The sequence below is a fragment of the Artemia sp. Qi Xiang Cuo genome, chromosome 21 (genome assembly GCF_049724085.1).
Source record: "Artemia sp. Qi Xiang Cuo chromosome 21, ASM4972408v1, whole genome shotgun sequence".
Classification (NCBI taxonomy): Eukaryota; Metazoa; Arthropoda; class Branchiopoda; order Anostraca; family Artemiidae; genus Artemia; species Artemia sp. Qi Xiang Cuo.
Window position 1 is genome coordinate 51,783,907 of NC_142814.1, and position 13,227 is coordinate 51,797,133.

The 13,227-nt window shown below is 34.7% G+C and overlaps 1 long non-coding RNA gene across 1 annotated transcript in view; it reads left to right on the forward strand.

Moving 5' to 3' along the window:
- The window catches only part of LOC148939706 (uncharacterized), a 47,422-nt gene that overhangs the window by 12,489 nt on the left and 21,706 nt on the right, over positions 1-13,227 (forward strand). The window lies entirely within an intron of this gene.

Below are 13,227 nucleotides of genomic sequence, written 5' to 3' on the forward strand. Positions count from 1 at the left end.
AACTTTTTTTCTTAATGTCCCTCCTAAACCCATTTTACAAGTTGAAGTATCCCATCCTTTTCACCCACAACTTTACTTTACAGCTTTTTGTATGCTCCAACACCAAGCAATACTTTTCAAAGACATTTCAGAACCAGTTATCTTCTTAATGTCATTCTTAAACCCATTTTACAAGTTGAAGTACTCATCCTTTTCACCATAACTTTACTATACTGCTTTTTTGAATGCTCCAACATCAAGAAATACTTCTCAAATGGCATTTCACAACAAGTTATTTTCTTAATGTCATTCCTAAACCCATTTTACAAGTTGAAGTACCCATCCTTTTCACCCGCAACTATACTTTACAGCTCTTGAATGCCCCAACACCAAGTAATACTTTTCAAAAAGGCATTTCACAACAAGTTCTTTTCATAATGTCCCTTCTACACCCATTTTACAAGTTGAAGTTCACATCCTTTTCACTCACAACTTTACTTTACAGCTTTTTGAATGCTCCAACACCAAGCAATACTTTTCAAATGCATTTCAGAACCAGTTCCTTTCTTAATGTCCCTCCTAAAACCATTTTTAAATGTTGAAGTACCTATCCTTTTCACCACAACTTTACTTTACATCCTTTTTTCTTAATGTCCCTCTTAAACCCATTTTACAAGTTGAAGTACCCATGTTTTTCACCCAGAACTATACTTCACAGCTTTTTGAATGCCCCAGTATCAAACAATACTTTTAAGAAGGCATTTCGGAATCAGTTCTTTTCTTAATATCCCTCCTAAACCCATTTTACAAGTTGAGGTAGCCATCCTTTTTCATCATAAATTTACTATACTACTTCATGAATACCCCAACATCAGGCACTACTTTTCAAAAGGCTTTTTTATATTTTTCAGAACAAGTTCTTTACGTAATTTTCTTCCTAAACCCATTTTACAAGTTGAAGTAGTTATCTTTTTCCCCATAACTTTACTATACTATCTTTTTGAATGACCCAACACCAAGCAATACTTTTCAAAGGGCATTTCACAACAATTCTTAATGTCCTTCCTAAACCCATTTTACAAATTGAAGTACCCATCCTTTTCACCCAAACTTTACTTTACAGCTTTTTTGAATGCTCCAACACCAAGCAATACTTTTCAAATGGCATTTCAGAACAAGTTCTTTTCTTAATGTCCCTCCTAAACCTATTTTACAAATTGAAGAACCCATCCTTTTCACCCACAACTTTACTATACTGCCTTTTTGAATGCTCCAACACCAAGCAATACTTCTCAAAGGGCATTTCAGAATAAGTTCTTTTCATAATGTCCTTCCTAAACCCATTTTACAAGTTGAAGTTCCCATCCTTTTCACCCACAACTTTACTTTACTGCTTCTTGAATGCCCCAACACCAAGCAATACTTTTCAAAATGCATTTCATAACAATTTCTGTTCTTAATTTACCTCCTGAGCCCATTTTACAATTTGAAGTACCCATCCTTTTCACACAAAATATTACTTTACAGCTTTTTGAATGCCCTAACACCAGGCAATACTTTTCAATTCATTTCACAACAACTTCTTTTCTTAATGTCCCTCCTAAACCCATTTTACAAGTTGAAGTACCCGTACTTTTCACCCACAACTTTACTATACTGCCTTTTTGAATACTCCAACACCAATTAATACTTTTCAAATGGCATTTCAGAACAAGTTATTTTCTTAATGTCCTTCCTAAACCCATTTTACAAGTTGAAGTTCCCATCCTTTTCACCCACAACTTTACTTTAGAGCTTTTTGAATGCTCCAACACCAAGCATTACCTTTCAAGTGCATTTCAGAACCAGTTTCTATCTTAATGTCCCTCCTAAACCGATTTTACAAGTTGAAGTACTCATCCTTTCCACCCACAACTTTACTTTAAAGCTTTTTGAATGCTCCAACACCAAGCAATACATTTCAAAAGACATTTCAGAACAAATTCTTTTCTTAATGTCCCTCCTAAACCCATTTTACAAGTTGAAGTAACCATCCTTTTCACCAAAAACTTTACTATACTGCTTTTTTGAATTCTCCAACACCAAGCAATACTTTTCAAAAGGGCATTTCCGAACAAGTTAGTTTCTTAATGACCTTCCTAAACCCATTTTACAAGTTGAAGTCCCCATCCTTTTCACCCCCAACTTCACTTTACAGCTTTTTGAATGCCCCAACACCAGGCAATACTTTTCAAAAGGTATTTCAGAACAATTTCTTTTCATAATATCCCTCCTAAACCCATTTTACAAATTGAAGTACCCATCCTTTTCACGCAAAACTTTACTTTACAGCCTTTTGAATGCGCCAACACCAAGCAATACCTTTCAAATGTGATTCAGAACAAGTTCTTTTCTTAAAGACCATCCTAAACCCATTTTACAAGTTAAAGTACCCATCCTTTTCACCCACAACTTTACAGCTTTTTGAATGCTCCAACACCAAGCAATACTTTTCAAAGGCATTTCAGAACAAGTTCTTTTCTTAGTGACCGTCGTAAACCCAATTTACAAGTTGAAGTACCCATCCTTTTCACCCAAAACTTTACTTTACAGCTTTTTGAATGCTCCAACACCAAGCAATACTTTTCAAAGAGTATTTCAGAACAAGTTCTTTTCTTAATGTCCTTCCTAAACCCATTTTACAAGTTGAAGCACCCATCCTTTACACCCACAACTTTACTTTACAGCTTTTTGAATGCCCCAACACCAAGCAATACTTTTCAAAAGGCATTTCACAACAAGTTCTTTTCTTAATGTCCCTCCTAAGCCCATTTTACAAGTTGAAGTACCCATCCTTTTCACCATAACTTTACTATACTGCTTTTTTGAATGCTCCAACACCAAGCAATACATCTCAAATGGCATTTCAGAACAAGTTATTTTCTTAATTTCCATCCTAAACCTATTTTACAAGTTTAAGTTCCCATCCTTTTCACCCGCAGCTATACTTTACAGCTCTTGAATGCCACAACACCAAGCAATACTTTTCAAAAGGCATTTCAGAACAAGGTCTTTTCTTAATGTCCCTCCTACACCCATTTTACACGTTGAAGTACCCATCCTTTTCACCCACAACTTTACTTTACAGCTTTTTGAATGACCCAACACCAAGCAATACTTTTCAACGAGCATTTCAGAACAAGTTCTTTTCTTAATGTCCTTCCTAAACCCATTTTACAAGTTGAAGTACCCATCCTTTACACCCACAACTTTACTTTACAGCTTTTTGAATGCCCCAACACCAAGCAATAGTTTTCAAAAGGCATTTCAGAACAAGTTCTTTTCTTAATGTCCCTCCTAAACCCATTTTACAAGTTGAGGTACCCATCCTTTTCACCCCATAACTTTTACTATACTAGCTTCTTTTGAATGACTCCAACACCAAGCAATACTTTCTCAAAGTGGCATTTCAGCAACAAGTTATTTTCTTAATGTCCTTCCTAAACCCATTTTAAAAGTTGAAGTACCCATCCTTTTCACCCACAACTTTACTTTACAGCTTTTTGAATGCTCACAACACCAAGCAATACTTTTCAAATGGCATTTCAGAACAAGTTCTTTTCTTAATGTCCCACCTAAACCTATTTTACAAATTGAAGAACCCATCCTTTTCACCCACAACTTTACTATACTGCCTTTTTGAATGCTCCAAAACCAAGCAATTCTTCTCAAAGGGCATTCCAGAACAAGTTCTTTTCATAATGTCCTTCCTAAACCCATTTTACAAATTGAAGTTCCCATCATTTTCACCCACAACTTTACTTTACTGCTTCTTGAATGCCCCAACACCAAGCAATACTTTTCAAAAGGCATTTCAGAACAATTTCTTTTCTTAATGTCCTTCCTGAACCCATTTTACAAGTTGAAGTACCCATTCTTTTCACCCACAACTTTACTATACTGCCTTTTTGAATGCTCCAACACCAATTAATACTTTTCAAATGGCATTTCAGAACAAGTTATTTTCTTAATGTCCTTCCTAAACCCATTTTACAAGTTGAAGTTCCCATCCTTTTCACCCACAACTTTACTTTACAGCTTTTTGAATGCCCCAACACCAAGCAATACTTTTCAAGTGCATTTCAGAACCAGTTCCTTTCTTAATGTCCCTCATAAGACCTTTTACAAGTTGAAGTACCCATCCTTTTCACCCACAACTTTACTTTACTGCTTTTTTGAATGCTCAAACACCAAGCAATACATTTCAAAAGTCATTTCAGAACAAGTTACTTTCTTAATGACCGTCCTAAACCCAATTTACAAATTGAAGTAACCATCTTTTTCACCAAAAACTTTACTATACTGCCTTTTTGAATTCTCCAAGACAAAGCAATACTTTTCAAAAAGGCGTTTCCGAAAAAGTTAGTTTATTAATGACCTTCCTAAACCCATTTTACAAGTTGAAGTCCCCATCCTTTTAACCCCCAACTTTACTTTACAGCTTTTTGAATGCCCCAACACCAGGCAATACTTTTCAAAAGGCATTTCAGAACAAGTTCTTTTCATAATATCCCTCCTAAACCCATTTTACAAATTGAAATACCCATCCTTTTCAAACAAAACTTTACTTTACAGCCTTTTGAATGCGCCAATACCAAGCAATACTTTTCAAAGGCATTTCAGAACAAGTTCTTTTCATAATGTCCATCCTAAACCCATTTTACAAGTTGAAGTACCCATTCTTTTCACCCAAAACTTTACTATACATCTTTTTGAAGGCTCCAACAACAGGCAATACTCTTCAAAGGCATTTCAGAACAAGTTCTTTTCTTAGTGACCGTCCTAAACCCATTTTACAAATTGAAGTACCCATCCTTTTCACCCAAAACTTTACTTTACAGCTTTTTGAATGCTCCAACACCAAGCAATACTTTTCAAAGAGCATTTCAGAACAAGTTCTTTTCTTAATGTCCTTCCTAAACCCATTTTACAAGTTGAAGCACCCATCCTTTACACCCACAACTTTACTATACTGCCTTTTTGAATGCTCCAACACCTAGCAATACTTTTCAAAAGGGCATTTCTGAACAAGTTATTTTCTTAATGTCCGTCCTAAACCCATTTTACAAGTTGAAGTCCCCATCCTTTTAACCCCCAACTTTACTTTACAGCTTTTTGAATGCTCCAACACCAAGCAATACTTTTCAACGAGCATTTCAGAACAAGTTCTTTTCTTAATTTCCTTCCTAAACCCATTTTACAAGTTGAAGTAACCATCCTTTTCACCCACAACTTTACTATACTGCCTTTTTGAATGCTCCAACACCAAGCAATACTTTTCAAAAAGGCATTTCTGAACAAGTTATTTTCTTAATGACCTTACTAAACCCATTTTACAAGTTGAAGTCCCCATCCTTTTCACCCCCAACTTCACTTTACAGCTTTTTGAATGCCTCAACACCAGGCAATACTTTTAAAAAGGCATTTCAGAACAAGTTCTTTTCATAATATCCCTCCTAAACCCATTTTACAAATTGAAGTACCCATCCTTTTCACGCAAAACTTTACTTTACAGCCTTTTGAATGCGCCAACACCAAGCAATACTTTTCAAAGGCATTTCAGATCAAGTTCTTTTCATAATGTCCATCCTAAACCCATTTTACAAGTTGAAGTACCCATCCTTTTCACCCACAACTTTACAGCTTTTTGAATGCTCCAACACCAAGCAGTAAATTTCAAAGGTATTTCAGAACAAGTTATTTTCTTAGAGACCCTAGTAAACGAAATTTAAAAATTGAAGTACCCATCCTACACACAAGTTAAATGTACCCTTCCCTTTCATTCAAAACTTTACTTTACAGCTCTTTGAATGCTTTAACATCAGAAAATACTTTTAAAAGAGCATTTCAGAACAATTTCTTTTCTTAATGTCCATCCTAAACCCATTTTACAAGTTGAAGCACCCATCCTTTTCACCCAAAACTTTACTATACTACCTTTTTTGAATGCTCCTACACCCGGCACTAGTTTTCAATAGGCATGTCCGTACAAGTTTCTTTCTCAAAGTCCCTCCTAAATCGATTTTACAAGTTCAAGTGCTCTTCATTTTCACCATAACTTTAATATATCGCTTTTTTGAATGCTCCTATCCCAATCAATACTTCTCAAGTGGCATTACAGATCAAGTTTTTTTCTTAATTTTCTTCCTAATCCCATTTTACAAGTTTAATTTACCATCCTTTTTACCCGCAACTATACTTCACAGCTCTTGAATGTCACAACACCAAGCAATACTTTTCAAAATACATTTCAGAACAAGGTCTTTTCTATAATGTCCCTCCTAAACCCATTTTACAAGTTGAAGTACCCATCCTTTTCACCCACAACTTTACTTTACAGCTTTTTGAATGCCCCAACACTTAGCAATACTTTTCAAAAGGCATTTCAGAACCAGTTCCTTTCTTAATGTCTCTCCTAAAACCATTTTACAAGTTGAAGTACCCATCCTTTTCACCACAACTTTACTTTACAACTTTTTTTTCTTAATGTCCCTCCTAAACCCATTTTACAAGTTGAACTACCCAACTTTTTCACCCAGAACTATACTTCACAGCTTTTTGAATGCCCCAACACCCTGCAATACTTTTCAAAAGGCATTTCAGAACAAGTTCTTTTCTTAATGTCCCTCCTAAACCCATTTTACAAGTTGAGGTACCCATCCTTTTCACCACAACTTTACTTTACAACTTTTGTGCACGCCACATTATCATGCAACTTTCCACTTCAGTTCAGATTTTTCTCAAAGAGATGAAAAAATTTAAAATACTGTTCCAAATTTTTCACAGAAGATAGAAAGTTCAAGTTATCTTCTGAATTTTATGAAAGAACACAGTCCAATTCTAATTTTTCCAAAGAAAAATGTCTTTGTGAAATTAAGAACTGAAGTGGAAGATTTTTATTTTCTTTGGAGAAATTAGAATTGAACTGTAAGTTCTTTAATAAGATTCAGAAGATAACTTGAACTTTCTATCTTCTATGAAAAATTTGGAACAGTATTTTAAATCTTTTTATCTTTTTGAGAAAAATCTGAACTGAAGTGGAATCTTGCATGATGACTAGAACTTGAACTTTTCTTCACTTCGTTGAGAAAATTAAAAATTGAAGTGGAAAGTTTTATCTTCCGGGAAAATATTCACAACTATGGTATAGCTTTTTCTATCTTGTACTGAAAAATTTCAAATAGAACCTTAAATTTCCTTGTGTCTTTGTGAAATTAAGAACTGAAGTGGAAGATTTTTATTTTCTTTGGAGAAATTAGAATTGGACTGTAAGTTCTTTAATAAAATTCAGAAGATAACTTGAACTTTCTATCTTCTCTGAAAAATTTGGAACAGTATTTTAAATTTTTTCATCTCTTTGAGAAAAATCTGAACTGAACTGGAAAGTTGCATGATATTGTGGCGGGCACAAAAGTTGTAAAGTAAAGTTGTGGTGAAAAGGATGGGTACCTCAACTTGTAAAATGGGTTTAGGAGGGACATTAAGAAAAGAACTTGTTCTGAAATGCCTTTTGAAAAGTATTGCTTGGGTTTGGGGCATTCGAAAAGCTGTGAAGCATAGTTCTGGATGAAAAAGTTGGGTAGTTCAACTTGTAAAATGGGTTTAGGAGGGACATAAGAAAAAAAAAGTTGTAAAGTTGTGGGTGAAAAGGATGGGTACTTCAACTTGTAAAATGGGTTTAGGAGGAACATTAAGAAAGGAAGTGGTTCTGAAATGGCTTTTGAAAAGTATTGCCAAGTGTTGGGGTATTCAAAAGCTGTAAAGTAAAGTTGTGGGTGAAAAGGATGGGTAATTCAACTTGTAAAATGGGTTTAGGAGGGACATTAAGAAAATACCTTGTTCTGAAATTCCGTTCGAAAAGTATTGCTTGGTTTTGTAAAGTTCAAGAGCAGTAAAATATAGCTGCGGGTGAAAAGGCTAGGAACTTCAACTTGTAAAATGGGTTTAGGAAGGACATTAAGAAAATAACTTGTTCTGAAATGGCATTTGAGAAGTATTACCTGGTGTTGGAGCATTCAAAAAAGCAGTATAGTTTAGTTATGGTGAAAAGGATGAGTACTTCAATTTGTAAAATGGGCTTAGGAGGGACATTAAGAAAAGAACTTGTTGTGAAATGCCTTTTGAAAAGTATTGCTAGGAGTTGGGGCATTCAAAAGCTGTAAAATAAAGTTGTGGGTGTAAAGTATGGGTACTTCAACTTGTAAAATGGGTTTAGAAAGGACATTAAGAAAAGTACTTTTTCTGAAATGCCCCTTGAAAAGTATTGCTTGGTGTTGGAGCATTCAAAAAGCTGTAAAGTAAAGTTTTGGGTGAAAAGGATGGGTACTTCAATTTGTATAATGGGTTTAGGACGGTCAATAAGAAAAGAACTTGTTCTGAAATGTCTTAGAAAAATATTGCTTGATATTGGAGCATTCAAAAAGCTGTAAAGTAAAGTTGTTGGTGAAAAGGATGGGTACTTCAACTTGTAAAATGGGTTTAGGATGGATATTATGAAAAGAACTTGTTCTGAAACGCCTTTGAAAAGTATTGCTTGGTGTTGGCCAATTCAAAAGGCTGTAAAGTAAAGTTGTGGGTGAAAAGGATGGGTACTTCAATTTGTAAAATGGGTTTAGGAGGAATATTAAGAAAAGAACTTGTTCGGAAATGCCATTTGAAAAGTATTGCTTGGGTGTTAGAGCATTCAAAAAAGCATTATAGTAAAGTTGTGTGTGATAAGGATGGCTGCCTCAAATTGTAAAATTAGTTTAGGATGAACATAAAGAAAGGATCTTGTTCTGAAATGCCTTTTGAAAAGTATTGCTGGGTGTTGGGGCATTCAAAAAAGCTGTAAAGTAAAGTTATGTGTAAAAAGGATGGATACTTCAATTTGTAAAATGGGTTTAGGAGGAACATTAAGAAAAGAACTTGTTGTGAAATGCATTGAAAAGTATTGGTTGGTGTTGGGGCATTCAAAAAGCTGTAAAGTAAAATTGTGGGTGAAAAGGATGGGTACTTCAACTTGTAAAAAGGGTTTAGGAAGGACATTAAGAAAAGAAATTGTTCTGAAATGCCTTTTGAAAAGTATTGCCTGGTGTTGGGGCATTCAAGAAGCAGTAAAGTAAAGTTGTGGGTGAAAAGGATGGGAACTTCAACTTGTAAAATGGGTTTGGGAAGGACTTTATGAAAAGAACTTGTTCTGAAATGCCCTTTGAAAAGTATTGCTTAGTGTTGGAGCATTCAAAAAGGCAGTATAATAAAGTTGTGGGTGAAAAGGATGGGTTCTTCAATTTGTAAAATAGGTTTAGGAGGGACATTAAGAAAAGAACTTGTTCTGAAATGCCATTTGGATAGTATTGCTTGGTGTTGGAGCATTCAAAAAAGCTGTAAAGTAAAGTTGGGGGTGAAAAGGATGGGTACTTCAATTTGTAAAATGGGTTTAGGAAGGACATTAAGAAAAGAAATTGTTGTGAAATGCCCTTTGAAAAGTATTGCTTGGTGTTGGGGCATTCAAAAAGGTAGTATAGTAAAGTTATGGGGAAAAAGATAACTACTTCAACTTGTAAAATGGGTTTAGGAAGAAAATTACGTAAAGAACTTGTTCTGAAAAGATATAATAAAGCATTTTGAAATTAATTGCCTGATGTTGGGGTAATCGAAAAGTAGTATATTAAAGTTCGTGGGAAAAGGATGGGTACATAAACTTATAAAATGTGTGTATGAGTTATATTAAAAAAAGAAATTATTATGAAATGTCTTATGAAAATTATTGTTTGATACTGGGGAATTAAAAAAGAATTGAGTCATAGTTTTGGGTGAAAATGATGGGTATTTCAACTTTTAAAATGGGTTTAGGAGGGACGTTAAGAAAAAAGGTTTTAAAGTAAAGTTGTGGTGAAAAGGATAGGTACTTCAACATGTAAAAATGGTTTTCGGAGGGACATTAAGAAAGGAACTGGTTCTGAAATGCATTTGAAAAGTATTGCTAGGTGAAAAACATGGGTACTTCAACTTGTAAAATGGGTTTAGGAGGGACATTAAGAAAAAAAGTTGTAAAGTAAAGTTGTGGTGAAAAGGATAGGTACTTCAACATGTAAAAATGGTTTTAGGAGGGACATTAAGAAAGGAACTGGTTCTGAAATGCATTTGAAAATTATTGCTTGGTGTTGGAGCATTCAAAAAGCTGTAAAGTAAAGTTGTGAGTGAAAAGGATGGGAACTTCAACTTGTAAAATGGGTGTAGAAGGGACATTATGAAAAGAACTTGTTCTGAAATGCCTTTTTGAAAAGTATTGCTTGGTGTTGTGGCATTCAAGAGCTGTAAAGTATAGTTGCGGGTGAAAAGGATGGGTACTTCAACTTTTAAAATGGGCTTAGGAATGACATTAAGAATATAACTGGTTGTGAAATGCCATTTGAGAAGTATTGCTTGATGTTGGAGCATTCAAAAAAGCAGTATAGTAAAGTTATGGTGAAAAGGATGAGTACTTCAATTTGTAAAATGTGTTTAGGAAGGACATTAAGAAAAGAAATTGTTCTGAAATGCCCTTTGAAAAATATTGCTTGGTGTTGGAGCATTCAAAAAGCTGTAAAGTAAAGTTGTGGGTGAAAAGGATGGGTACTTCAATTTGTAAAATGGGTTTAGGACGGTCACTAAGAAAAGAAATTGTTCTGAAATGCCTTTTGAAAAGTATTGGTTGGTGTTGGGCATTCAAAAAGCTGTAAAGTAAAGTTGTGTGTCAAAAGGAAGGGAACTTCAACTTGTAATATGGGTTTAGGATGAATATTATGAAAAGAACTTGTTCTGAAATGCCCTTTGAAAAGTATTGCTTGATGTTTGAGCATTCAAAAAGCTGTAAAGTAAAGTTGTGTGTGAAAAGGATGGGATACTTCAACTTGTAAAATGGTTTTAGGAGGGACACTATGAAAAGAACTTTTTGTGAAATGCCTTTTTGAAAAGTATTGCTTGGTTTTGTGGCATTAAAAAGCTGTAAAGCATAGTTGCGGGTGAAAAGGATGGGTACTTCAACTTGTAAAATGGGCTTAGGAAGGACATTAAGAAAAGAACTTGTTGTGAAATGTCATTTGAGAAGTATTGCTTGATGTTGGAGCATTCAAAAAAGCAGTATAGTAAAGTTATGGTGAAAAGGATGAGTACTTCAATTTGTAAAATGGGTTTAGGAAGGATATTAAGAAAAGAACTTGTTCTGAAATGCCTTTTGAAAAGTATTGCTTGGTGTTGGGCATTCAAAAAGCTGTAAAGTAAAGTTGTGTGTGAAAAGGATGGGTACTTCAACTTGTAAATGAGTTTAGGAAGGACATTAAGAAAAGAAATTGTACTGAAATGCCCTTTGAAAAGTATTGCTTGGTGTTAGAGCATTCAAAAATCTTTAAAGTAAAATTGTCTGTAAACGTGATGGGTACTTCAAATTTTAAAATTGGTTTAGGAAGGAAATTATGTAAAGAGCTTGTTCTGAAATGCCTTTGAAAAGTATTGCTAGGTGTTGGAGCATTCAAAAAAGCAGTATAGTAAAGTTGTGGGTGAAAAGGATGGGTACTTCAACTTGTAAAATGGGTTTAGGATGGAAATTAATAAAATAACTTTTTCTTAAAATATATAATAAAGCATTAAAAAATTATTAAAAATTGGGGGCTCTGGGGTCTTTGGGGGTCCGGGGGCCCTTTGGGCGCCCGGAGGACCTTTGAGGCCCGGGGGCTTCCTTCGGGGTTGGGGTGGGGTATAATGGCCCTTTGGGGTTGGGGTAGAGGACCTCACAACACTGTTCAAATACAACTTGTGTATTATAACGACCACAGAGTTTCACCCTCAAATCCTCTTCTAAAACCTCTTCTAAAATCATCTTTTAAAATGTCTCTAACTGTTTCGCCGGAATAATTCCCTAAAATGTCAAAAACGGTTTCGCCCAAATAACCCCTAAACGTAATTTCAGCGTGTTCCTTTTGTTTTTGGCATTCCTGCGCTGTCACACTTGAAATTACTAAGAAACCCTTTCCCGCGCTAATCACTTCATTTCTAAGATCTAAGCATTCGCCCAGAAACAATTCTCTTGGAAGAACTTCAAAGATACTAATGAACTTCCGGAAACGATTCTCTTTGGAAATACATCAAAGACATTAATAGACTTCGCATGGAAACAATTTCTCGGAAACGTGGGACTGACAGCACAGGTGTTCTCCAACATTGTCTATATTGATAGGTACCGTTAAACTAAATTGTAGATGGCAGCAGGGGTGAGTCGTGGGACCTCGTGATAGGTATCTACTATCGTAACTTGAAATTCTCCATTGTATAGAGAGAATAATCGGATTTCCAGAGTTCATATTATGGTTTATTTGTTCTTCATTTCGAATAGTACTAAAGCGTGTCTGTAGGCTATACTCACTTTTGACTCCTAAATCAAAATTCTTTTTTTTAATTGGCTTTTGTGTTTTCAGTAAAGCGCTAGTTTTCTGTAATCCTTTGTTTTCATTAAAGCTAATTAAGAAAAGAAAAAAAAAATTAAATTGGCTTTTGTGTTTTCAATAAAGCGCTAGTTTTTTAATCCTTTGTTAGTTTTCTAAATCCATTGCATGTTGAAAGATCCATTGTAATAGAAAAATCAGTAGCCACTTACAAAATTCTGCTTATTTTTTTAATGCTCTTGTACTATCAGAAATATGAAACATATTTATATGGAATCAGCTGAGTATTCCTGCTAAACGTCAAATTTGCATCAAAAAGTTTATTATCCATACTTAACAAAACACTTCATGTTTAGGCACTGAGAACAGAAATTTCGTATAGAACGAGTTAAGCATTCCAATATTGGAACTGACGTTGGTTTGGGTTTAACCTTTTAATAATTTTAATGATTTAATAAATTTAATTTAATGAAGTGCAGTGCAGGCAAGAGCAGGCAGAGCAGGCAGGCAGAGCAGGCATGAACTGCATACTAAGAAATAATTTCTAAGATTTTTATCGCGCATCGATTTCCTTGGCGTTCTAGAAGTAACTATTTTTCTAAAGAAGATTTTTGAGTTTTTCAAAATCTAAGCAAAATTTCTGTATATCTAACTTATTTAACTAAACATCCCCCCCCCCCTGCTGAACACCAACTTTTTCTTATATACAGGTGTGGAATAGCAATAAACAAATAAAATTGGAATGTAACCTGACAACTAACAAAATATGACGAAAAGAAAAAATACAAATAGGTTTTTAGTACTGATT